The following is a 24,709-nucleotide window of genomic DNA, read 5'->3' on the forward strand; positions in this document are numbered from 1 at the left end:
TATTGTTTATAAAAAATGCATGCCCCTCTTTCAAAATGGTTTGGAGAAATTAGAAAGAAAGAAAGAAAGAAAGAAAGAAAGAAAGAAAGAAAGAAAGAAAGAAAGGAAGGAAGGAAGGAAGGGAGGAAGGAAAAAGAAGGGAAGGAAGGAAGAAAGAAAAGGAAGGAAGGAAGAAAAGAAAGAAGGAAGGAAGGAAGGAAAAAAGAAAAAGGAAGGGATTTAGGTAGAAAAGAAGAAGGATGAGGGGGGGAGAGGAGAAGGATGGAAGAAGGGAAGAAAGAAAGAAAGAAGAAAGGAGGTAGAAAAGAAGAAGGAAGAAAGGAGAGGGATAGAAGAAGGGAAGAAAGGAAGAAGGAAGGAAGGAGTAAGTTAGAAAATAAAGAAGAGAGGAGGAGAGGGATGGAAGAAGGGAAGAAAGGAAGGAAGAAAGGAAGGAAGGAAGGAGGAAGGAAGGAAAAAGAAGGGAAGGAAGGAAGGAAGAAGAAAAGGAAGAAAAGGAAGGAAGAAAGAAAAGGAAGAAAGAAGGAAGGAAAAAAGAAAAAGGAAGGAAGGGATTTAGGTAGAAAAAAGAAGGATGAGGGGAGGAGAGGATAGGGATTGAAGAAGGGAAGAAAGAAAGAAAGGAAGAGGAAGGTAGAAAAGAAGAAGGAAGAAAGGAGAGGGATAGAAGAAAGGAAGAAGGAAGGAAGGAATAAGTTAGAAAAGAAAGAAGAGAGGAGGAGAGGGATGGAAGAAGGGAAGAAAGGAAGAAAGGAAGGAAGGAAGGAAGGAGGGAGGGAAGGAAGGAAGGAATAAATTAGAAAAGAAAGAAGAGAGGAGGAGAGGGATGGAAGAAGGGAAGAAAGGAAGAAAGGAAGGAAGGAAGGAGGGAGGGAAGGAAGGAAGGAGTAAGGTAGAAAAGAAGAGAGGAGACTAGAAGAGGAAAGAGATGGAAGAAGGGAAGGAATAAAGGAAAAAAAAAGGAAGGAAGGAAAAGGAAGGAAGAACCAGCGTTTGAGAACATGCTCTTTTTTTTTTAATAAAAAGACCCCAAAGCTTGTGAGAGGAAGACCAGCGATGGGAGTTATTTCTCCACAGAAAGGATATTTATCGGATGTACAAAAGAGGAGGGATGTTTTTTTGCTCCTTGAAAAGTTTCCAACGTTCGTTTTTCAGGAACGGGATAAGAGATCTCTTGTCCCAAACGTTTTGCAGGTAGTCCTTGACTTACAACCACAACGGAGCCCCAGATTTATGTTGCCAAGCGAGGCAGTTGTTCAACGAGTTTGGCCCCATTTTATGACTTTTCCTACCACAGTTGTTAAATGAATCACTGCCGTTTATTAGTAACCCGGTTGGTTGTTAAGTGAATCCGGGACACTGAAGCCGTCATAAATAGGAACCAGTTGCCAAGCGTCTGGATGTGGATCACGTGACCGTGGGGGAAGCTGAAATGGTCGTACATGTGAAAAATGGTCACACAAGGCCCTTTTTTTACGGCGCCGTTGTAGCTTCGAACGGTCACTGTGTGACACGTGGTAAGTCGAGGACTACCTGTACTCTTCCTTGAAGTGTCACAGCACGCACGGTGTGTCAGAGGAAGGAGGCAGCTGGTTCCCCTGCTCTCCTGAGGGACCTGGGCGTGTCCACAGGTGGTAAGATTGATAAGAGGAGATAGATGAGGTCACCTTTATCGTCATTTTTTACACTGACAAGAAAGCACACTGGCCCACATTAAAAATGAAATTTGGTTGCCTGCTTTCAAAAGGAAGTATTTATCTACCCATACATATAAATAACACATACGTATATACACATCTTCCCTCCCTCCCTCCCTCCCTCCCCTGTCTGTCTGTCCGTCCATCCATCCATCCATCCATCCATCCATCCATCCACCCACCCACCCACCCACCCACCCACCCATGGAATGGAATGGAATTAGAAATAGAATAGAAATAGAAATAGAAATAGAAATATAGAATAGAATGGAATGGAATGGAATGGAATGGAATGGAATGGAATGGAATGGAATGGAATAGAATAGAATAGAATAGAATAGAATAGAATGGAATGGAATGGAATGGAATGGAATGGAATGGAATGGAATGGAATGGAATGGAATGGAATGAGAAATAGAATAGAAATAGAAATAGAAATAGAATAGAAATAGAAATATAGAATAGAATAGAATAGAATAGAATAGAATAGAATAGAATAGAATAGAATAGAATAGAATAGAATAGAATAATAGAGTTCGAAGGGACCTTGGAGGTCTTCTAGTCCAACCCCCTGCTCAGGCAGGAAACTCTACACCACTTCAGACAAATGGTTATCCAATCTCTTCTTAAAAGCCTCCAGGTGCTGGAGCTTCCACAACTTCTGGAGGCAAGGTGTGTGTGTGTGTACATATACATTTACATTTACATATGCATATACATATACATATACATACATATATATCAATATACTGTGTCTGTGTCTGTCACAGTATACACACACATACACACATACATACAAACATTATATACTGCTCAAAAAAATCAAGGGAACCCAAGCAGAAGACATCCAAGATCTGAATGAATGGAATAGCCTTATTAAATACTTTGTTCTTTACATACAGTAGTTTATACACTGCTCAAACAACTAAAGGGAACACAAAACTACTGTATGTAACGAACAAAGTATTTAATAAGGCTGTTTCATTCATTCAGATCTCGGATGTCTTCTGCTTGTGTTCCCTTGATTTTTTTGAGCAGTGTATATATCACACACATATACTTATACATACACACACTCCTACACATACATACACACAAACAAACCATACACACACACACACACACATACACACACACATATATACATACACACATATACACATACATACATACATAGGCAAAAGTAAAGGTTCCCCTCGCACATATGTGCTAGTCGTTCCCGACTCTAGAGGGCGGTGCTCATCTCCGTTTCAAAGCCGAAGAGCCAGCGCTGTCCGAAGACGTCTCCGTGGTCATGTGGCCGGCATGACTCAACGCCAAAGGCGCACGGAACACTGTTACCTTCCCACCAAAGGTGGTCCCTATTTTTCTACTTGCATTTTTTACGTGCTTTTGAACTGCTAGGTTGGCAGAAGCTGGGACAAGTCACGGGAGCTCACCCCGTTACGTGGCACTAGGGATTTGAACCGCTGAACTGCCGACCTTTCGATCGACAAGCTCAGCGTCTTAGCCACTAAGCCACCGCATCCCTTACATATATACATACATATACACACACACACATATGAGTGATGGGTTGCTACCAGTTTGTCCCGGATCGGGCGATCCAGTAGCGGCAGTGACGGGAAGCTCCGCCCACCCACCCGGACGTCTCTGCGCAGGCGCAGAAGTGTTGCACGTGCACACAAGCGCGTGCGCGCCCATGAGCGAACCGGTAGCGACGGGATTTGAATCCCACTACTGACACATATACATACACATACATATACACATATTCATCAATCACTGTCCATTTTGAATACACCGAGGGAAGAGGCAACCTGAGAGTTCAGGATGTTGTATGGAATAAAACCGTGACCGAATCTGGAAGTTCTGCTTCGGGTACCGTTAGGAAATGATTATTACCTAACTTGTTGGGTCGGCAATATATAAACCATAAATATAGCTTTAAGACTGCTGTACGGCTGTATTGCATCATACTGTGTCCTGATTGGTTAGCTCTCTAGCCAATGTCCTTAAGAGGGAGCTAGAAACCTGGTTACCTGGTTGGGTAATGAAATATCTTCAAGAAAACAATCAAGCTCACAGCATCCGTCGGCTGGCGGCCCCCAGGGGCAGGGCCTTCTCTGTGGGGGCACCCGCCCTCTGGAACGAGCTACCTCCCGGAATACGGCTGATCCCGGATCTCCGCACTTTCCGTAAGACCCTGAAGACGTTTTTATTTCAGCAAGCCGGCCTGGCCTGAATAGGTTTTAGGTTTTTTTTTAATTGTATTGCTAGGGATTTTAAATTGGGGCGGCTGTTTAATTTAATTTATTTTTAATTATTTTAACTTTTATATTGCATGTTATTTTAATTCTCGGCTGTTCACCGCCCTGAGTCCCTTCGGGGAGAAGGGCGGGATATAAATTTAATAAATTTAATAAATTTAATAAATTTAATAAATAAATAAATAAATTTAATAAATAAATAAATAAATAAATAAATAAATAAATAAATAAATAAATAAATAAATGAGTCCGTAGTCATTGCCCTAAACTTCCCCCTCCTTCTCTTCTCCACAAACCCCACTCCCTTCTAGCACTGATGATGTTACCCAGTTGGGTAATGAAACATCTGAAAGAAAACCACCAAGCTCGGAGAGCATCAAGGACCCTCCAGTTCAACCCTCAGTGACAAATATTCTGTCAGGACTCTGTAACTCCTTCTGGGCATTTCAACTGAGAGTCCTGGGAATTGCAATTTTAACCCATATAGAGGGCACCAGACTAGCAAAGACTGAATTAGATCAATACTTCCTTTCTAGATCAAGCCATGCTCAAAAGAACGTATGACTAAGAAAGCACTATTAATAGCACGCAATTGATATGCAAAGCCAGCAAATCAATGAGCTGCGGAGGAAACAACAAGGGAATATGAATAGTTGTAACAAAAAATCCTTTTGCATTAAAGCGTCGATCTCCTCACAAGGATAAGCATAGAATAGCAATTTAAATCCAGAAATTGTGACTCACATTTAAAAATAAAATAAAATAAATAAAGCTGGTTGGGAATATAAACTCTATTATCACTAGAATGACAGAAAGTACATTTAATATTTATTTTACAGTACATGTAATATTTATTTTATTTTACGTAACAATAGATTTCAAGCCTTAAATCCAGGGGTGAAATCCAGCAGGTTCTGACAGGTTCTGGAGAACCGGTAGCGGAAATTTTGAGTAGTTTGGAGAACCGGCAAATACCACCTCTGGCTGGCCCCAGAGTGGGGTGGGAATGGGAATTTTGCAGTCTCCTTCCCCTGCCATGCCCACAGAACCGGTAGTAAAAAAAAATTGGATTTCACCACTGCTTAAATCTATTGTTACAACAAGCAGTGATGATGCCACATTTAGAAAACAAACAAACAAAGCACAATTTGCTAACAAGTGGCTCAGTGGCTAAGACGCTGAGCTTGTCGATCGAAAGGTCGGCAGTTCAGCGGTTCGAATCCCTAGTGCCACGTAACGGGGTGAGCTGCTCCTGTTACTTGTCCCAGCTTCTGCCAACCTAGCAGTTCGAAAGCACGTAAAAAAATGCGAGTAGAAAAATAGGGACCACCTTTGGTGGGAAGGTAACAAGCGTTCCGTGTGCCTTTGGCGTTGAGTCATGCCGGCCACATGACCACGGAGGCGTCTTCGGACAGCGCTGGCTCTTCGGCTTTGAAACGGAGGTGAGCACCGCCCCCTAGAGTCGGGAACGACTGGCACATATGTGCGAGGGGAACCTTTACCTTTACTTATGCAAGCAACTATCAATGTTATAAATTCCAAAATTGTTGTCAAATAATTATTTAGGGATATCTCTTTAAATTAGGTAAGTGTGTTTGATTTTATTCTTATGTAATCCTGGCATGGAAAATCTATTCGCGTGGTCTACGCAGACTTGACAGCACGTAATCAATCAGATAGGGTGGATTTGGTAATCACCTTGTCAGCGGTATATTTCCCCTACATCTGGCTGCCATTGTGCAAAGCCCAATTAAGATTATTGATTGCACTGGGCGTTGTCTTGATTGATGATCTCAAGTTGGACAAGTCTGGGCTCCCGGGATAATATCTCCTTTCCCACCAGCCTGCCATGGACACCGCCAAAGAGAATGCAAAGCTATCGGCAATTAACTGAGAACCAGTTTGTGGCCTAGTGGTTAAAGCACCAGGGTAGAAAGCGAAAGACCATGAGTTCAAGTCCTGCCTTAGAAATGAAAGTCAGCTGGGGGACTCTTCATCAATCACTGTGAGTTCTAGTCCCGCCTAAGTCATGAAAGTTGACTGGGGGATTCTAGGCCAATCACCAGGAGACTGTGAATTCTAGTCCTGCCTAAGCCATGAAAACTGACTGGGGGAACTCGTCATCAATCACTAGGCGACTGTGAGTTCTAGTCCCGCCTAAATAATGAAAGTTGACTGGGGGATTCTGGGTCAATCACCAGGAGACTGAGTTCTAGTTCCGCCTAAGCCATGAAAACTGACTAGGGTAACTCGTCATCAATCACTAGGCGACTGAGAGTTCTAGTCCCACCTAAACCATGAAACTTGACTGGGGGAATCTGGGTCAGTCACCAGGAGACTGAGTTCTAGTCCCGCCTAAGCCATGAAAACTGACTAGGGTAACTCGTCATCAATCACTAGGCGACTGAGAGTTCTAGTCCCGCCTAAGTCATGAAAGTTGACTGGGGGACTCTGGGTCAATCACCAGGAGACTGTGAGTTCTAGTCCTGCCTAAGCCATGAAAACTGACTTGGGGAACTCGTCATCAATCACTAGGCGACTGTGAGTTCTAGTCCCGCCTAAATCATGAAAGTTGACTGGGGGATTCTGGGTCAATCACCAGAAGACTGAGTTCTAGTCCCGCCTAAGCCATGAAAACTGACTAGGGTAACTCGTCATCAATCATTTGGCTACTGAGAGTTCTAGTCCCGCCTAAGTCATGAAAGTTGACTGGGGGACTCTGGGTCAATCACCAGGAGACTGTGAGTTCTAGTCCCGCCTAAGCCATGAAAGCTGACTGGGGGAACTCTTCATCAATCACCAGGAGACTGAATTGTAGTCCCGTCATAGGTGTGAAAGCCAGTTGGGTGATTTGGGGGCCAATCCCTTTCTTTCTCAGCCCAACCCACCTCACAGGGTTGGAAAACAGGAGGAGGAAGGTGTGTTGGATATGTGCGCCATCTTGAGTTCTTTGTAGAAATAATAATGGCGGGATGCAAATATATAAAACTAGACACATAGGGTCCAACAATCTTTTCAAATTGAGCCAAGCTTTTAGCAAGGCCGTTATGGTATCATGATATCATCTCGATAGAAATATGCAATGCAATATTAATGCACAGTAAAATAGAGAAAGCTGCGGTGAGTAAGCCGAGAGCTGATTTGCATTTTTGACCTGAAAGCTGTGGACCAAAGAGAGAGATCTGTGTCCCCCCGCCCCCCACCCCCGGATTATGTTCCCCCAACTTTGGTGAATTCTTTTCGATATAGCAGTTTCATTTAAGCCAATCCAAGAAGAGACGGGCGCAATAAATCTTAATAAAATTCCCGTTTTTTGTTTTTTTTTGCTTTCCTGGCAGTTAAGATCTTCTCCGGAAAGCCTTGGAAAACGAACCTAAGGAAGGGCTGGAAAATAATAAGATGCTGGAAGCTGAAACAAGGATGAACAACTGCTGAATCACGTACCACCTACCTTGCGGTACTGCGTTTTCCTATCCGAGGGCTGCAAATTACATTTCCGGCCACAGACTCACATAGGATTTGACAGGGCCCAAACTCAATCCTGTCAAAATCCTTTTGACCCTTGAGCCCGTCTTCTGTGATCTTAGCAATCCCTATCAGCTTTATGTCATCTGCAAATTTGATAAGCACTCGACATCTATGATAATTTATGAAAATGTTGAGGAGCACTGGACAGAATCCTGGGGTGCTCTATTGCGGGAACTGGTCTACTCTACAGCCATAAAAACCAAATGTATGTTGGGTCACCAGGAGGCAGGACTAGCACCTGAACTAGTTCTAGTTCTAGAATCCAGAACCACCCTGGTTTCTGCGCCTTATCCAATACAGAGAGTCCTCAACTTATAACCATTCATTTAGGGACCATTTGAAGTTACAACAGACTGCACTTCTAACCCTAAAAATGTCCAGATTTTTTTTTTTTTTGATAGCTAAGAATACAGTGAGAGACTAGGAGAAAATGAAAACAAGGGTCTCCAGCAGGGGTGAAATGCTCCCGGTTCGGACCGAATTGCCTGATCCGGTAGCGATGGAGGCGGGTGGTTCGGAGAACCGGTAGCAAAAATCCCTGCCTCCCTCCCATTGCCCAGCTGAGCCGCGCAATCATCAGAGGCTTTTTTAAAAAAAAATTTAAAAGCATTTTTTCTACAACCTCTTCAGCCGAAGAGGTTGTAGAAAAAATGATTTTAAAAGTAAAGAAAAAAAGTTGGCCACGCCCACTCAGTCATATTACCCCTAAGCCACGCCCACAGAACCGGTAGTAACAAAATTTACATTTCACCACGGGTCTCCAGCCAAGACCAAGCTGGAAGAGGCTACACTTTCAGAATGTCAGGATTCCAAGTAATACATCCATTGCAAACAAGACTCCGAGGCCCTCGAGTTCCTCAAAGATTACTTTGATTGGAAATATCGTATTATTGGCACATATCTGGTGAAAACCGACTCTGAAACTCCCGTAGTTTTCACCCCATTAAAAGTGAAAGTTTTTCTACTTCCTCAAAACTCTCAGTCACATCAGGGCCCAATCATCTTGTAGTGCGACAACTGGGTGGCATCACTCCGCCTTCCTCCCTCCAGGTGTTCCCAGGAGAAAGTACTTTATTTAGGCTACAAAAATCCCTCTATCTCAGATTTCCCCTTCCCTAACCCTCAGCTCCAGTGTGGCAACACTGAAGCAGACAAAAATGGCTTCGGTCAGGACGGCTTCACGGTTGACAGCTGGAACCAAGCCCTCGGCCAACTCACAGCGGGGAGATAACACAATTCCCACACCTGGCACTCCTGTCCTACCGTTTTACATCAAAAGAGATGCACAGAACCTTCCAAGCTGTAGCAACCCAAGGATCATAAAAGCTCTCCACAACTATATGGTTTCTGGATGAGGCCACCATTCAAACTGCAGGGCAGTATTATTATTATTATTATTATTATTATTATTATTATTATTATTATTATTATTATTATTATTATTATTATTTGAATTTGTATACCGCCCTACTTCCGAAGGACTCAGGGCAGTGAACAGCCAAATAAAATACACATAATACAAATGTTAAAAAACCATTAAAATACAATTACATAATTGGCCCGAAAAATGAAATTTAAAACACCCCAATTCATAAGACAAATTTAAAATTTTAAGAATTTTAAAAATTTTAAAAAGTTTAAAAGAGAGGTTAGGCCAGGCCGGCCTGCTGGAAAAGAAATGTTTTGATGGCACGGTGGAAAGTGCGCAGGTCCGGGATCCTCCGTATCTCCGGGGGGAGCTCGTTCCAGATGGCGGGTGCCCCCACAGAGAAGGCTCTCCCCCTGGGGGCCGCCAGTCGACATTGTTTGGCCGACGGCACCCTGAGGAGCCCCTCTCTATGGGAGCGTAATGGTCGGTGAGAGGCCACTGGTGGCAGAAGGCGGTCTCGTAGATACCCCGGTCCTAAGCCATGGAGCGCTCTAAAGGTGGTAACCAAAACCTTGAAGCGCACCCGGAAGACCACCGGGAGCCAGTGCAGCTCGCGCAGGAGGGGGGTCACATGGGAGCGCCCCGTCGCTCCCATAACCACCCGCGCGGCTGCATTCTGGACCAGCTGGAGCCTCCGGGTGCTCCTCAAGGGGAGCCCCATGTAGAGAGCATTGCAGTAGTCCAGGCGGGAAGTGACGAGGGCATGAGTGACCGTATTTAACGAGTCCCAATCCAGAAAGGGACGCAACTGGCGAATCAGGTGAACCTGATAAAACGCCCTCCCTGACCAAAAGCCTGCATTGGCTTTGATAGCTGAGTGCTATCAAAGGAAGACATCCAGGCAAGAGTTTTTTTTTTTTTTTAATTTGATTTATATGCCGCCCTTCTCCGAAGACTCAGGGCGGCTTACAATGTGCTCAGCAATAGCCTTCATCCTTTTGTATATTTATACAAAGTCAGCTTATTGCCCCCACAACTGGGTCCTCAATTTACCTACTTTAGAAAGGATGGAAGGCTGAGTCAACCTTGAGCCTGGTGAGATTTGAACCCTGCAGTAATTGCAGGCAGCTGGTCTTAATAACCAGCTTAATAACAGGGTGCCTTAAACCACTGTACTACCAAGTTGCCAAAAAATAGTCCATCTCTCTTGAAAAAAACTTTTGCTGGGAGACAATTGACTCTAACTTTAATCTTTGGAGGTAGATGCCAGCCAGAAGTGTTGAAATCTACAATTTCCCCAAACGCCAAAGCAGATGCTGGCTCGGAAGATTGTTCTTCCTCCGTTTATCCCCAAAGGACCTTAGTTTGAAAATACTTTTTTTTTTCCATTTAGAAGAAAATGCTTTAAAAGCCAAACCCAAACAACTATAATGCCAAGAGGAAAAATACAATGGTAATCATACAGTTTAAAAGGAAGCTCCATAAAATGCTTGTGACTGTAGTTAAAATTTTGTCGTTTAGACTCGACCAAATGAAAACCTACTGCTTCATCTTCTTAGGTTTAGAAAGATTTTTTTCCCAAAAATAGGTAAAGGACTCATACCCTAAATTCATTCCTTGGTATCAGAAATACAAGTTTCTTATACGATTATTCTATTTCTGAGCTGTGAAAGAGATAGCCAAAGCACTGAATGCCAAATTCTACCATTTAGGAACATAGTTTAACTTCAGATTTACGTCTTTATTCTTATATTTCTTTCCAAAATTGTATTGACCTATGCTATGATTTGGAATGAAAAGAAAGCTATGGCTGAACAAGAACAAATCATGAGTTTAAAACTCTCAAATTTCTCAACAATGCCAACACAAACATTGATGTCCAACTTTTTAAAAGCATTCTTTGAGGGATCCAAGAGACATGAAAAATATTTTCTGGTTAATTAGTTTAATTCTAAAATCATCTAAGTATCTTTCACATTTCTTAATACCCATAAGGATCAATCTCAATACTGGGTATTTCAATTCTTTCGTCCGCAGTTCGGATAAATAAATAATGCTGAACCTTTTAAAATAATTCCTTCTAAAATTTAATTGCTGCTTTCAATTCAAGTGCTCCATCTCTTAAGGATCCTAGAACTGTATGAACCTCTGAGACTGTTAAAAGGCCACACTATTTAATCACTATATATTTCAACAATTTATATTGTCCTTTCTAGGATCCTCCCTCTTGACCCCCTCTTCCCACAAAGAAGAGGGGGTCAAGCTATTCTCCAAAGCACCTGAAGGCAGGACCAGAAGCAACGGATGGAAACTAATCAAGGAAAAAAGCAACCTAGAACTAAGGAGAAATTTCCTGATAGTGAGAACAATTAACCAGTGGAACAGCTTGCCACAAGAAGCTGTGGGTGCTCCATTACTGACATTTCTAAGAAGAGATTGGACTGAGATGGTATAGAGTCTCCTGCTTGAGCAAGGGGTTAGACTAGAAGACCTCCAGGGTCCCTTCCAACTCTGTTATTCTGCCAAGTGATATAATGAATAAATCATGTTCAGAATACGACTTCTCAAAAATTTAAAAGTATTTGTAATAAATCGATAGATTTAAAGATTTGTCCCTTGTTTCGACCAGACCTTCCCATGGGAGTATCTTCCCTGACCACTTCAATTTTGGATTTTTTTTCCCCCTCCAACAGCGATTTCTTATGTAACTCTAGATCTAAACTTAACACCTATTATTAACAAAATGAGTCTGGCAGCACTCATGGCTTGAAATGAAGATTTCTGCTTAACTGAACTAAATCCTGGCAAGATTTCAAAGGAGTTAAGTAAGAGACTTGGTCTCCTGAGAAGCCCAGAGGGCAATATTTGAAAAAGTTCTTGTCCAGAAAAAATATATATAGATATTAATAGCAATAGCACTTATATACTGCTTCATAGTACTTTTTCAGTCCTCTCTAAGGGGTTTACAGAGTTAGCCTTTGCCCCCAACAATCCGGGTCCTCATTTTACCCACCTCGGAAGGACGAAAGGCTGAGTCAACCTTGAGCCTGGAGAGATTCGAACTGCCAAACTGCAGCCAACAGTCAGCTGACGTAGCCTGCCTGCATTCTAACCACTGGCCACCTCGGCTCTAAAATAAAAGTCCAAGAGCATCGTCCAAAATCTGGCATGTTGAAGCTGCCTTTTATCATAAAACAACCCGAATTTGGCCAAAGATATTTATTTGCCTGTTAATTTGTCTATCTGTGTATAGGAGCATCCAATAAAAATTATTCCTGGATCGAAAAGAAAAAAAATACTGCATCCGCTCTTAAATTAGCAATAGCCCGTAGATTTATATACCACTTCACAGTACTTTTACAGCCCTCTCTAAGCTGTTTACAGAGTCAGGATTTTGCCCCCAACAATCTGGGTCCTCATTTTACCCACCTCGGAAGGATAGAAGGCTGAGTCAACCTTGAGCTGGTGAGAATCGAACTGCCGGCAGTCTGAAGAATTAGCCTACAATGCTGCATTTTAACCACTATGCCACCACGGCTCAAAATACACACTAATCTCTCTGTAATATTCATTTTAATTACGAAACTCTTATACAGCAGAGACTTAAGAAAAGCTTCCACCGCTGAGAAATTGCATCCACCCAACAGGTTCAAAAATATCGGTTTATTTTTATAGGTAATCCTCAACTTACAGCCATGTGTTTGCTGACTGAAGTTACACTGACAAAAGTGACTTATGACCGTTTTCCACACTTACGACCATTGCAGCATCCCATGCAATCATGCAATCAAAATCTGGAATCTATTTATGACGGTTCCAGGGTCCCAGAGTCACACCATCCCCTTTTGCGACCTTCGGACAGGCAAAGTCAACGGGAGGGGGGGGAGCTGGGCTCGCTTAACGACCATGTGATTAACTTAATGACGGCAATGATTCGCTGAACAAGACAAGTTGTCAAATGGGGCAAAACTATGTTTTGCTTGGCCATGGAAATTTTGGACCTCTATTGAGGTCGTACGTCGAGGACTAGTGATGTACTTATTCAATCAGGGACAGTCAGAATAACAGGAATGAAACTAGTGGTGAAATCCATTTTTTTTTTTTAAACTACCGGTTCTGTGGCCGTGGCTTGGTGGGTGTGGCACGGGAAGGATACTGCAAAATCACCATTTCCTCCCCACTCCAGGGGGAAGGATATTGCACAATCTCCATTCCCACCCCACTCCAGGGGAAGGATACTGTAAAATCCCCATTCCCACCCCACTCCGGGGGAAGGATATTGCACAATCTCCATTTCCACCCCACTCCAGGGGAAGGATACTGTAAATCCCCATTCTCACCCCACTCCAGGGGAAGGATATTGCAAAATCCCCATTCCCTCCCCACTCCAGGGAAGGATACTGCAAAATCCTCATTCCCTCCCCACTCCTGGGGGAAGGATATTGCAAAATCCCCTTTCCCTCCCCACTCCAGGGGAAGGATACTGCAAAATCCCCATTCCCACCCCACTCTGGGGCCAGCCAGAGGTGGTATTTGCCGGTTTTCCAAACTACTCAAAATTTCCGCTACTGGTTCTCCAGAACCTGTCAGAACCTGCTGGATTTCACCCCCGAATGAAAGCAGAAAACAATCGACATTCACTAAATTTTTTGTCCGTCAAGAATGAACGTCATGGCAACTCTGCTACATTTCCACCATCCCTTTCATCTCCTGAACTCTTCCTCCGGGTCTGAACAGTTCTGATTCTTGAAAAACAAGGTCTCAAAATTGTGATTTATTTTGGTCCACGACACCTACTTCGTGCCTGGTGCCATTTAAGGTTCCATCAACCAAGCAGCATGGTGGCCTGCAGAGAGGGAAATAAATATATATAGATATATATAGATATATATTCATTCCAGCAGTCTAATTGTCATTTGTGAAGGCAAAAGTAGGGGAGGGAGCCGCAGTTGTCCGAATTAACAACTTCCTCTATTGCCTGGTTTGAAACGCAAAAGGAAACCGTTGCCAAGCCACGTGACTTCCAGCTGCAATGCAGAGGAATGTGTGCGATAAGCCACTAATGCTGGCTAACGGCAGATCTTTTTATCAGAGACCGTGAAACGAAACAGCCAGACAGCATTTGGGAATGGACGCTTTCCTTTTGAAGACACAATCCCGTTCGAAGCTGTTTTAGATTCCCAGATACCGGTGTAGAGGGGAAAAAAAAAGAAATACAGGTAGTCCTCGACTTAACGACAGTTCGTTTAACGACCATTCGAAGGTCCTGTGGGAAGCCCCCTCCTCCTTCTAGAAGAATGAAATATTTTTGGGGAATATTAAAAAGGCAGAATATTATATTTCCCCAAAAGGGGGAAATGGAGAAACCTGTTTTTTTTTAGAGGCAGAAAGCAGTCCCCACCTTTTCTTCATAGCCCACAACAGATGTCAATACTTAAGAGATAGCTTATTGAAAGACGACAACTATCTAGATGGCTCTATTCATAAGCAAAGCAAATACTGCAGGCAGAGATCCATTCCAGATGGGATATTTCAAAACCGCTTGCAGCGAAGTTTGACAGCTAACAAAGGCAGAACGGTAGAATTAGAAAGCAGCCCCTCACCCAAGATCCAACACAGGACGAAAGCCATTAGGAATTGCCCAACCCCCATTCAGAACACAAGCCACTTTGTATGTCCCATCCCAGAGCAGCCCAAGCCTGGGAGCTCAGGTAAACATTAAGCCAGAGGTTGACCAGATTAGCTCAGACAAGCATTTCAGATTTACATTTCCTCTTTTGCCTGTAGCCTATAGAGCCAGCTATGACCCCTACATGACCCCACCACAGGAATCTGACAACGAACAATAGAATACATGTTCTTGCACAGGAACAGGAAGCTCAAGTGCAAAGCCCAGAGAAGGTATAAACCCTCCTCCCACTCCCAGCTCCATTTTGTTCAGGTGCCCAAAATCACACGTGGTTCTGCTTCATCAATAAACCCTCTTTCCAATCAGCCTCCATATTTCCAGGGTCTTTCTCCCAGTGTCAGCACTTCAAGCTGCATTTACTCTAGTGCTGACATAAGAAGGAGAAGCGGAGGTGTCTGGAAAGGGACGTTTGACTTTTCACCTACTTATTTTCCCTGGAGATAATATCCCCTAGGAGATGGGATGGGAGGGGGGAAATTCCTTTGAGCTGGAGCAGTAGATTAGGGGTAGAGTGACTTGGAAGATGGCCAATGAGTGCAGAGGAGTGGGGAACGGAAAGGGAGGGTTTTGGGGCTGGAAGTCAGTGTTGGCTGCAATGGAGTTGGAGTTAGAATGTCGTGCTTAATAAATGGAAGTTTTTCATCGAAGACTTTGTTTGAAATGCAATTTATTTGAGATGACCTCGAAACCTGACACCCAGCTTGGAACGGAACCAGATGGGTATTTCTTCCAAAGTCCCGTGATCAAAATTCAGACGCTTGGCAACTGACTGGTTGCAGTGTCCTGAGGGGGAGTGTCGTGCAATCCCCTTTTGCGACCTTCTGATGAGCAAAGCCGATGAGGAAGCCAGATTCACTGAACCGCCCCGTGCGACTAACTTAATGACTGCAGTGATTCACTTAACAACAGTGCCAAGAAACTTAATAAAATGACAAGTGTCTTGTTTAGCAACGGAAATATTGGGCTCCACTGCGGTCAGAAGTCGAGGACTAGCTGCAAAACTGGGATCCATTTGGAGTATTTCTACATTTCCTCAGTTCACGGTGGAAGTTCTCAATGCAGGTAGTCCTCGACTTACAAACAGTTCATTTAGTGACGGTTCAAAGTTATAACGGCCCTGGAAAAAAAGTGACTTACGACCATTTTCACACTTACAACCTTTGTAGCATCCCCACGATCAAAATTCAGACGTTTGGAAATTGGTTCATACTTACGACCGTCGCTGTGGGTGGACTTCAACTCCCAGAATTCCCCAGCCAGCAATGAGTTCTAATTCCGCCTTAGGCATGAAAGCTGGCTGGGTGAATTTGGGCCAGCCTCTCTCAGCCAAACCTACCTGACAAGGTTGTTGTTGTGGGGACATTAGAAGGAAGATTAGTGTGTGGGAGATATTCACCTTGAGCCTTGAGTTATTTGTAAGAACAGTAAAGGCAGGGTGCAAATAAATTAAATAAAATAATAATTAGCTCAGCTGGTTATCTCTCTCCTATCTGGTCTACCTGGCACTTCCTGTTGAATAATCTTAGCCTGTTATTTCCCCATAGCCTATTCTTTATATTATCTTTGAGTTTGGAAATCTTAACGATTAATTGAATTAATGTAAGAAATGCAACCGAGGTGAAACGGTAGCAGCTGAGATCAAAGTGTATAATACTAATAGAACGTAACTGATAAGTAAATGCAGTGCTAAGCATCTCTTTGTGCAGCCGTTCAATTCATGTGCGGGGACTCAGGTCATGTGTCATGGCTCAGCATACCTATTCTTTAAAGCAGGGGTCTCCAAACTTGACGACTTTAAGTGTTATGGACTTCAAGTCCCAGAATTCCTCAGCCAGGTAAGTGAATTTGGGCCAAGCACCAGGAGATGGGGAGGTCTAGTCTCACCGTGAGGATGAAAGCCAACACTCGGCACTCAACACTCCATGAATTCAGCGTTTGTTCCTGACAAATGCCCCCCCCCACAGTGTCTCCTTAAGGCTCAGTCCCCAGGTGCGTCTTGTGAAGAGAGGTGGGGTGCTCTCCTCCTGAGTAGTTGGGTCAGTTTGCACCGTTCTCGCCTTCTCTCCACTCTCCATGCTCGAGGATCAAGAGGGGGTGGTCCTTGCTGATTCGCCTGAGCTCTGTCGCTCCTCATGTTCACTGCTGAGCCTCTCTTGGTCAATCCTGCCCTGCTTCCTCCCTCCCTGCAAGTCGTCCCAATTCTGAAAAGCCCCGGCCTGACCGGGCCTGCTCCTCCCCATTTTCCTCCGAAGCCAACGAAGCCAGCCCCTCGATCTCCGTCTGCTCCACTTCCGTCACGTCTTGCTCCGCAGATTCAGGCTCCGACGGAGGCATGACAGTTCTAGTCTCACCTTAAGGATGAAAGCCAACGGGGTGATTGGGGCCAATCACCAGGAGATGGTGAGTTCTAATCCTGCCTTAGGCATCAAAGATGGTGACTTTGGGCCAGTCATAGGGACAATTTCTCGCAGAAACGTCTGCAAGAAAATGATCAAGCTCAGAGAGCACCAAAGTTTCACAGTGGAACCCTGAGCTACAAATATTCTATGAGTAAATGGTCTTTAATTGATTAAGAAAATGGTTAGTGCCATTAAATGCCTTATTAGAGAATTCTAGCCTGTCTTATAGATGTCATTAATTCTAGACCATATTTGGTTATCATGTTAGACAGGTAGTTCTCGACTTACGACCAGAACTGAGCCTGGAATTTATGCTGTTGAGCGAGAAATTCGTTAAGGGGGTTTTGCCCCATTTTACGACTTCTCTTTCCAGCTTTTGTTACGCGAATCGCTGCAGCTGTTAAATCAGTAACACGGTTGTTAAGCGAATCCGGCTTCCCCATAGACGCAAAAGGGGATGGCGTGACCTCTGGAACACTGCAAATGGTCATAAACACGAACCGTTTGTATGTAAATCACATGAAACCATGGGGATGCCGCAAAGGTTGTTAAGTGTGAAAATCGGTCGTAAAGTCATTTTTTTCCAGGGCCGTTGTAACTTTGCACGGTCGCTAAGCAGACTGTTGTAAGTAGAGGACTACCTGCAGACAATTTTTTTTTTCCAATGAATATATGCCGAACGATCTATTTTCTCCTTTTTAAAATTCGTATAAACAGCTCTCTAGGTTTATTTGCTAGAGAAACAAAATTGAAAAAGTTCCTGAGACATAAGAAGTCCTTTCATCTAGTTAAGAAAGCCAACAGCTGATAGGGAAATGGGTGTCACGCAAGATAAGTGTAGCAGTAAACTATCCTAGCTACTTTTTACTCACTGTCCTATCAGTCTAATGCTGCATTGCTATCTCTCCGAAGAGATAAATATTCTTTCGAAACTATTAATTGAGGACTTTGAGCGGAACATATGCTAGCAATAAAGGAATTAATAATAGCTGTTGGGACATTCTGTTCCCTTGCTACTCTTAAGGTGAATTAAATAGCCAAGGAAAAGCAGCAGAAAAAATGATAATCCTTCTGCGGACAACCTACAAAGCAGAATATTTGTAGCTCAGAGTTAGGGTCGAAATTTATTTATTTATTTATTGGTTCGATTTATATGCCGCCCTTCTCCAGAGACTCAGGGCGGCTTACAATGTGTTAAGCAATAGCCTTCATACTTTTGTATATTTATACAAAGTCAGCTTATTGCCCCCACAATCCGGGTCCTCATTTTACCTACCTCGAAAGGATGGAAGGCTGAGTCAACCTTGAGCCTGGCGAGATTTGAACTTGCAGTAATTGCAGGCAGCTGGTGCTACTTAGCAGCACTTTAGTCCGCTGCGCCACCAAGGCTCTTGGTGAGGGGTCTTTGTTGCTCCCTGAGCTTGGTTGTTTTCTTCTGGACGTCTCATTACCCGACTAGGTAATACTATCAGTGCTAGGAGGGAGTGGGGAGGTTTGCTCTCCGACTGTCCACAAGTGGCTTGCCCTGTTGGTGTTGGCGAGAGTATTCATGGTGGTTCCTTGTTTAGGCTGTGGTTTGGTGTTAGCTTGTTTGAGTTGGTAGCTCCTTGATTGATGAATGCTGGCTGGAGTATTCTGGGAGTTGTAGTCCGCACATCTTAAAATGGCTAAGGCTGAGTAACCCAACTCAAGGACAATCTTGGTTTCAGTCAGCTGACACAAGCTTGATGCTAACTTAGGATTCCTAGACACTAATTTGAAGGTGGGCAGATCCAAGCCTGCTGCTCTCCTTGTTTTGGACTACAATTCCTATTGGTCCCAGCCATTTGCTCTAGAAGCTATAGCAGGTTTCCTTTCCCGGGCTCTCGTTTAGCCCAAGGAAGTCTTGGATCACGAACGCTCTTGAGGGATCCTTCGTGCTCTCTGATCTTGATTGCTTTCTTGCAGATGTTTCATTACCCAAATTAGATATCATCATCATCATCAACTACTAGCCTTGATGATGTTACCTAGTTTGGTAATGAAATGTCTGCAAGAAAAGAACCAAGCTCAGAAAGCACCAAGGATCCCACAGTCTTCTCCTTCTCCTTCCTCTTCCTCCTCCTCCTCTAACCCCATTCTCTTCTAGCTTTGATGATCTAACCTACTTGGGTAATGAAATGTCTCCAAGTCAACAACCAAGCTCAGAGAGCACCAAGGATTCCACAGTCCTTCTTCTCCTCCTTCCTCTTCTCCTTCTTCTTCCTCCTCCTCCTCCTCTTCTTCCTCTTTCCTCCTCCTCCTTCTCTAACCCCATTCTCTTCTAGCTTTGATGATGTTACCTACTTGGGTAATGAAATGTCTCCAAGACAACAACCAAGCTCAGAGAGCACCAAGGATTCCACAGTCCTTCTTCTCCTCCTTCCTCTTCTCCTTCTTCTTCCTCCTCCTCCTCCTCTTCTTCCTCTTTCCTCCTCCTCCTTCTCTAACCCCATTCTCTTCTAGCTTTGATGATGTTACCTACTTGGGTAATGAAATGTCTCCAAGACAACAACCAAGCTCAGAGAGCACCAAGGATTCCACAGTCCTTCTTCTCCTTCTTCCTCTTCTTCTTCTTCTTCCTCCTCCTCCTCTTCTTCCTCTTTCCTCCTCCTCCTCCTCTAACCCCATTCTCTTCTAGCTTTGATGATGTTACCTACTTGGGTAATGAAATGTCTCCAAGACAACAACCAAGCTCAGAGAGCACCAAGGACTCCACAGTCCTTCTTCTCCTTCTTCCTCTTCTTCTTCTTCTTCCTCCTCCTCCTCTTCTTCCTCTTTCCTCCTCCTCCTCCTCTAACCCCATTCTCTTCTAGCTTTGATGATGTTACCTACTTGGGTAATGAAATGTCTCCAAGACAACAACCAAGCTCAGAGAGCACCAAGGATTCCACAGTCCTTCTTCTCCTTCTTCCTCTTCTTCTTCTTCTTCCTCCTCCTCCTCTTCTTCCTCTTTCCTCCTCCTCCTCCTCTAACCCCATTCTCTTCTAGCTTTGATGATGTTACCTACTTGGGTAATGAAATGTCTCCAAGACAACAACCAAGCTCAGAGAGCACCAAGGATTCCACAGTCCTTCTTCTCCTTCTTCCTCTTCTCCTTCTTCTTCCTCCTCCTCCTCCTCTTCTTCCTCTTTCCTCCTCCTCCTTCTCTAACCCCATTCTCTTCTAGCTTTGATGATGTTACCTACTTGGGTAATGAAATGTCTCCAAGTCAACAACCAAGCTCAGAGAGCACCAAGGATTCCACAGTCCTTCTTCTCCTCCTTCCTCTTCTCCTTCTTCTTCCTCCTCCTCCTCCTCTTCTTCCTCTTTCCTCCTCCTCCTTCTCTAACCCCATTCTCTTCTAGCTTTGATGATGTTACCTACTTGGGTAATGAAATGTCTCCAAGACAACAACCAAGCTCAGAGAGCACCAAGGATTCCACAGTCCTTCTTCTCCTTCTTCCTCTTCTTCTTCTTCTTCCTCCTCCTCCTCTTCTTCCTCTTTCCTCCTCCTCCTCCTCTAACCCCATTCTCTTCTAGCTTTGATGATGTTACCTACTTGGGTAATGAAATGTCTCCAAGACAACAACCAAGCTCAGAGAGCACCAAGGATTCCACAGTCCTTCTTCTCCTTCTTCCTCTTCTTCTTCTTCCTCCTCCTCCTCTTCTTCCTCTTTCCTCCTCCTCCTCCTCTAACCCCATTCTCTTCTAGCTTTGATGATGTTACCTACTTGGGTAATGAAATGTCTCCAAGACAACAACCAAGCTCAGAGAGCACCAAGGACTCCATAGTCATTGTCCTCCTCCTCCTCCTCCTCCTCCTCCTCCTCCTCCTCCTCCTCCTCCTCCTCCTCCTCCTCCTCCTCCTCTAAACCCATTCTCTTCTAGCTTTGATGAGGTTACCTAGTTGGGTAATTAAATGTCTGCAAGACAAGAACCAAGCTCAGAGCGCACCAAGGACTCCACAGTCATTTTCTCCTTCTCCTCCTCTTCCTCCTCCTTTCCACAAACCCCATTCTCTTCTAGCCCTGATGAGGTTACCTACCTGGGTAATGAAACATCTGCAAGACAACAACCAAGCTCCGAGAGCACCAAGCACCCCATACTTCAACCCTGGGCTACAAAACATTTTCCTTTTTTATTGGTACTCTTACTGTTACTAGCTAAGTGGATGCCTTTTCACAAAATGTTGACACTCGCAGTTTATCCTCCCACGGGGAAGCGGGAGACCTGCAAAGAATTCGTAGCAGAAACCGTGGCAGATAGCAAAATAGGAAAGGACAGGAGGAGCTTGTTTTTAATCGCTGCTATCTGGAAAATAAAGCCAGGAATCACAAGCACATTACATCTGGGAAGGAGGAATATTAAAACCGGAATGTCTCTGGAGTTTAGACACACCACCCGAATTAGTATTCTAGGATTAGACTCTGCAATACAATATTTCCAGCACCAATAATTCAAGGCACAGAATGTTTGCTCTTAAGGGCTCCAAATCCGTGTCACGATTTAGCACGGTTTGATTTAGCAACAAAATATGAAAAAGACCATTTGCAATAGGCCCTTCAAATCTCCTGGAGGTCCAAATGCCACAGGATGGAAAGAGAGTTGGCTAACAGAAACTTTCCTTTTTAACTTTCGCTTTCACGCCCAATTAAAGCACAATCGCCATCTTGGTTTCACTTTCTCCCCTTAATAAGTGAGAAGGAAGTAATACACATTTGGAGTTAAAGTTCAGTACTTGCAGATCTCATCTCTCCTGAGTTTGCTCAGCCTGCTTCCGAATGATGTTTATTCAAGCGTTGTTTGCAGGGGTGGTCGCGGCGTCTTCTTCTGCTTGAAGCAGAAACGTCCCGGATCCGGAGCTCTGTCGGGCTTCCAGGGAGCTCTCACCCTTCGAGCCCCAGAATAGTTCCTGGGGCTCCTTGGGGAGCTCTACCTACGCCCGTCTGCTCTCTTCCTCCCCTTTTCCCAGGGATAAAGTTTTCAAGCCGCTAGACAGCTGATTTGCGCTGTTCTAGCGGCTTTATGAGATCACGGGGCTGGCGCTCAAGAGAAGAGCGTCCTCGGTGCCTGCGGTGCCACCAGAAGTCCTCCCCACCAAAAGTGACTTTTGACCGTTTTTCACACTTATGACCGTTGCAGCATCCCTGTGGTCACGGGATCAAAATTCAGAAGCTTGGCAACTGGCATGTACTTATGACTGTTGCGGTGTCCCGTGGTCACATGTTCCCCTTTTGCGACCGTCTGACAGTTAACGGGGAAGCCAGATTCACTTAACAAACGTGTCACTAATTTAACAAGAGAGGTCGCAAAGCGCGGCACAACTCACTTAACCATTGTCTTGCTTAGCAGCGGAAATTTTGGACCCAATTGCAGTCGTTAAGTCGAGGACTACCTGTCCTGAATGGCTGGTCCTAAACTACTTTTTCAAGACAATTCCTACATTTGTACATGAAGGTTGAGGATAGCTGAAGTCCACCCATCACTAACCAAAGAAAGAAGCAACCTGGAATTAAGGAGAAACTTCCTAACAGTGAGGCTCAATTAATCATGAATGGAGGTTTTTAATAGGAGACTGGACAGTCACTTGTCTGAAATAGTATAGTTTCTCCTGCTTCAGAAGGGGGCTGGACTAGAAGACCTCCAAAGTCCTGTCCTTCTATTCTATTCTATTCTATTCTATTCTATTCTATTCTATTCTATTCTATTCTATTCTATTCTATTCTATTCTAATTCTAATTCTAATTCTAATTCTAATTCTAATTCTTCTATTCTTATTCTTATTCTTACTGTTCTGTTCTGTTCTATTCTATTCTAATTCTATTCTATTATTCTATTCTAATTCTTCTATTCTGATTCTGATTCTGATTCTGATTCTTATTCTTATTGTTCTGTTCTGTTCTATTCTATTCTAATTCTATTCTATTATTCTATTCTAATTCTTCTATTCTTATTCTTATTCTTATTCTTATTCTTATTCTTATTCTTATTCTTACTGTTCTGTTCTATTCTGTTCTATTCTATTCTGTTCTATTCTATTCTACTCTGTATTCTATTCTTATTCTTATTCTTATTCTTATTGTTCTATTCTATTCTATTCTATTCTATTCTATTCTATTCTATTCTATTCTATTCTATTCTATTCTATTCTCTCCAGTTCTAATTCCAATTCTATTTCCCATTCGCATTCCTATTCCATTCCATTCCAAAGTTTTCCAGGCTGAGAACGATGGGCTTTGAAGTTCTCCAACAGTTCCATCATTCTCCAGTCACTTCTCCATTTCAGTACCCTGCCCTTGCCCTTGGCACCTAGCCAGTTATTCATCCATAATCCGGGCACTTCTTCCTATATAAACCCCTCTGAGTCATTTCCCTCTGGGCTTCCTGTCGCATCCGGTCCTTAGGCTCTCCATCAGTTCGGTAACTGGCAGAGAGGGCAGGTCCCCAAGGTGGGAAGATATCGGGGGCATGAGAAAGGGCAGCTCGGAAACCAACTGGCATCATGGGGGTGGAGGGGTGGGGACAGCAGTCAGGAGAGGGCAGGATGCATTCCTGTCTTTAAAAACATTGATTAAGGGGGTTTGTTTTTCGTGGTCCGACTTGAACTGGCATAGATGTGCCTATTGTTTGCAAAGTGCCGATAGCCAGAGCTGGAATAACACAAAACAGGGAGTTTTACTGATCTGTCAGGCTCCTTTAAGCAAAGCAGACTACAGGTAGTCCTCGACTTATGACCACAATGGAGCCCAATGTGAAGCGAGACATTTCTTAAGTGACTCCTGCCCCATTTTACGACCCGTCTTGCTGTTCAGTGAATCACTGCGGTTGCTAAGTTAGGAACTCAGTCATTTAGATCAACGGTCCCCAACCTTTCGGACCTCAGGAACCACTGAATTCATAAAATTAATTAATTAATTAATGATTGGTTCGATTTATATGCCGCCCTTCTCCGGAGACTCAGGGCGGCTTACAATGCGTTAAGCAATAGCCTTCATACTTTTGTATATTTATACAAAGTCAGCTTATTGCCCCCACAAACTGGGTCCTCAATTTACCTACCTTAGAAAGGATGGAAGGCTGAGTCAACCTTGAGCCTGGCGAGATTCGAACTTGCAGTAATTGCAGGCAGCTGGTGCTACTTAACAGCACTTTAGTCTGCTGTGCCACCAAGGCTCTTTTAATTTTAAATCCCACGGACCACTAATATGATCTGCCTAATGACTGGCTGGGTGGGCATGGCTAGGTGGTCATGTGACTGGGTGGGCGTGGACAACTCCATGTCACTCACGTCAAGGGGCACCTCGCCAGCCTCTACTCGCTCCTCCCCTCCCAGCCACTCCTCGCCTCCCCACCCAGGCCCCTTAGGGCCCCAACAGGAAGCAGTGGTTGGAGCTAAGCAGCCACCACGAGAAAGAGTTGGCAAAACAGCTGGCTCAGTTCAAATTGGATCTGACCGAGAAGGAGGCTCAGCAGAAGCACCTCACTGAGGACTAGGAGCATAGGCTTTCTAAGCAGAGGGAAGACCTGTGGGAGTGCAAGGCCAGGTACCGGCGCGTGGAGGCTCAGTGGGCTGAGATGGTCAGCCAGTTCCAGACCATGATGCAGTCCCATTGGAACGAGGCTCTCGGGCTCTTTGCCACTAGCAGCCCTTCCCTCCAGCCTTCGCCCAAAGCCCCACACCAGGAGGCTGAAGCAGACCCCAAGTCAGAATTTCTGCCCCCCTCAGACCCACACAAAAAGACCCTGAAGGGGGAGAC

The 24,709-nt window shown here is 44.2% G+C and overlaps 1 protein-coding gene across 2 annotated transcripts in view; it reads right to left on the reverse strand.

The window, feature by feature from the left end:
* SLC45A4 (solute carrier family 45 member 4) overlaps nt 1-24,709 on the reverse strand; it is a 105,771-nt gene that overhangs the window by 40,823 nt on the left and 40,239 nt on the right. The window lies entirely within an intron of this gene.

The sequence above is a fragment of the Pantherophis guttatus genome, chromosome 3 (genome assembly GCF_059756535.1).
Source record: "Pantherophis guttatus breed Tessera chromosome 3, ASM5975653v1, whole genome shotgun sequence".
In the NCBI taxonomy this organism is placed as follows: domain Eukaryota; kingdom Metazoa; phylum Chordata; class Lepidosauria; order Squamata; family Colubridae; genus Pantherophis; species Pantherophis guttatus.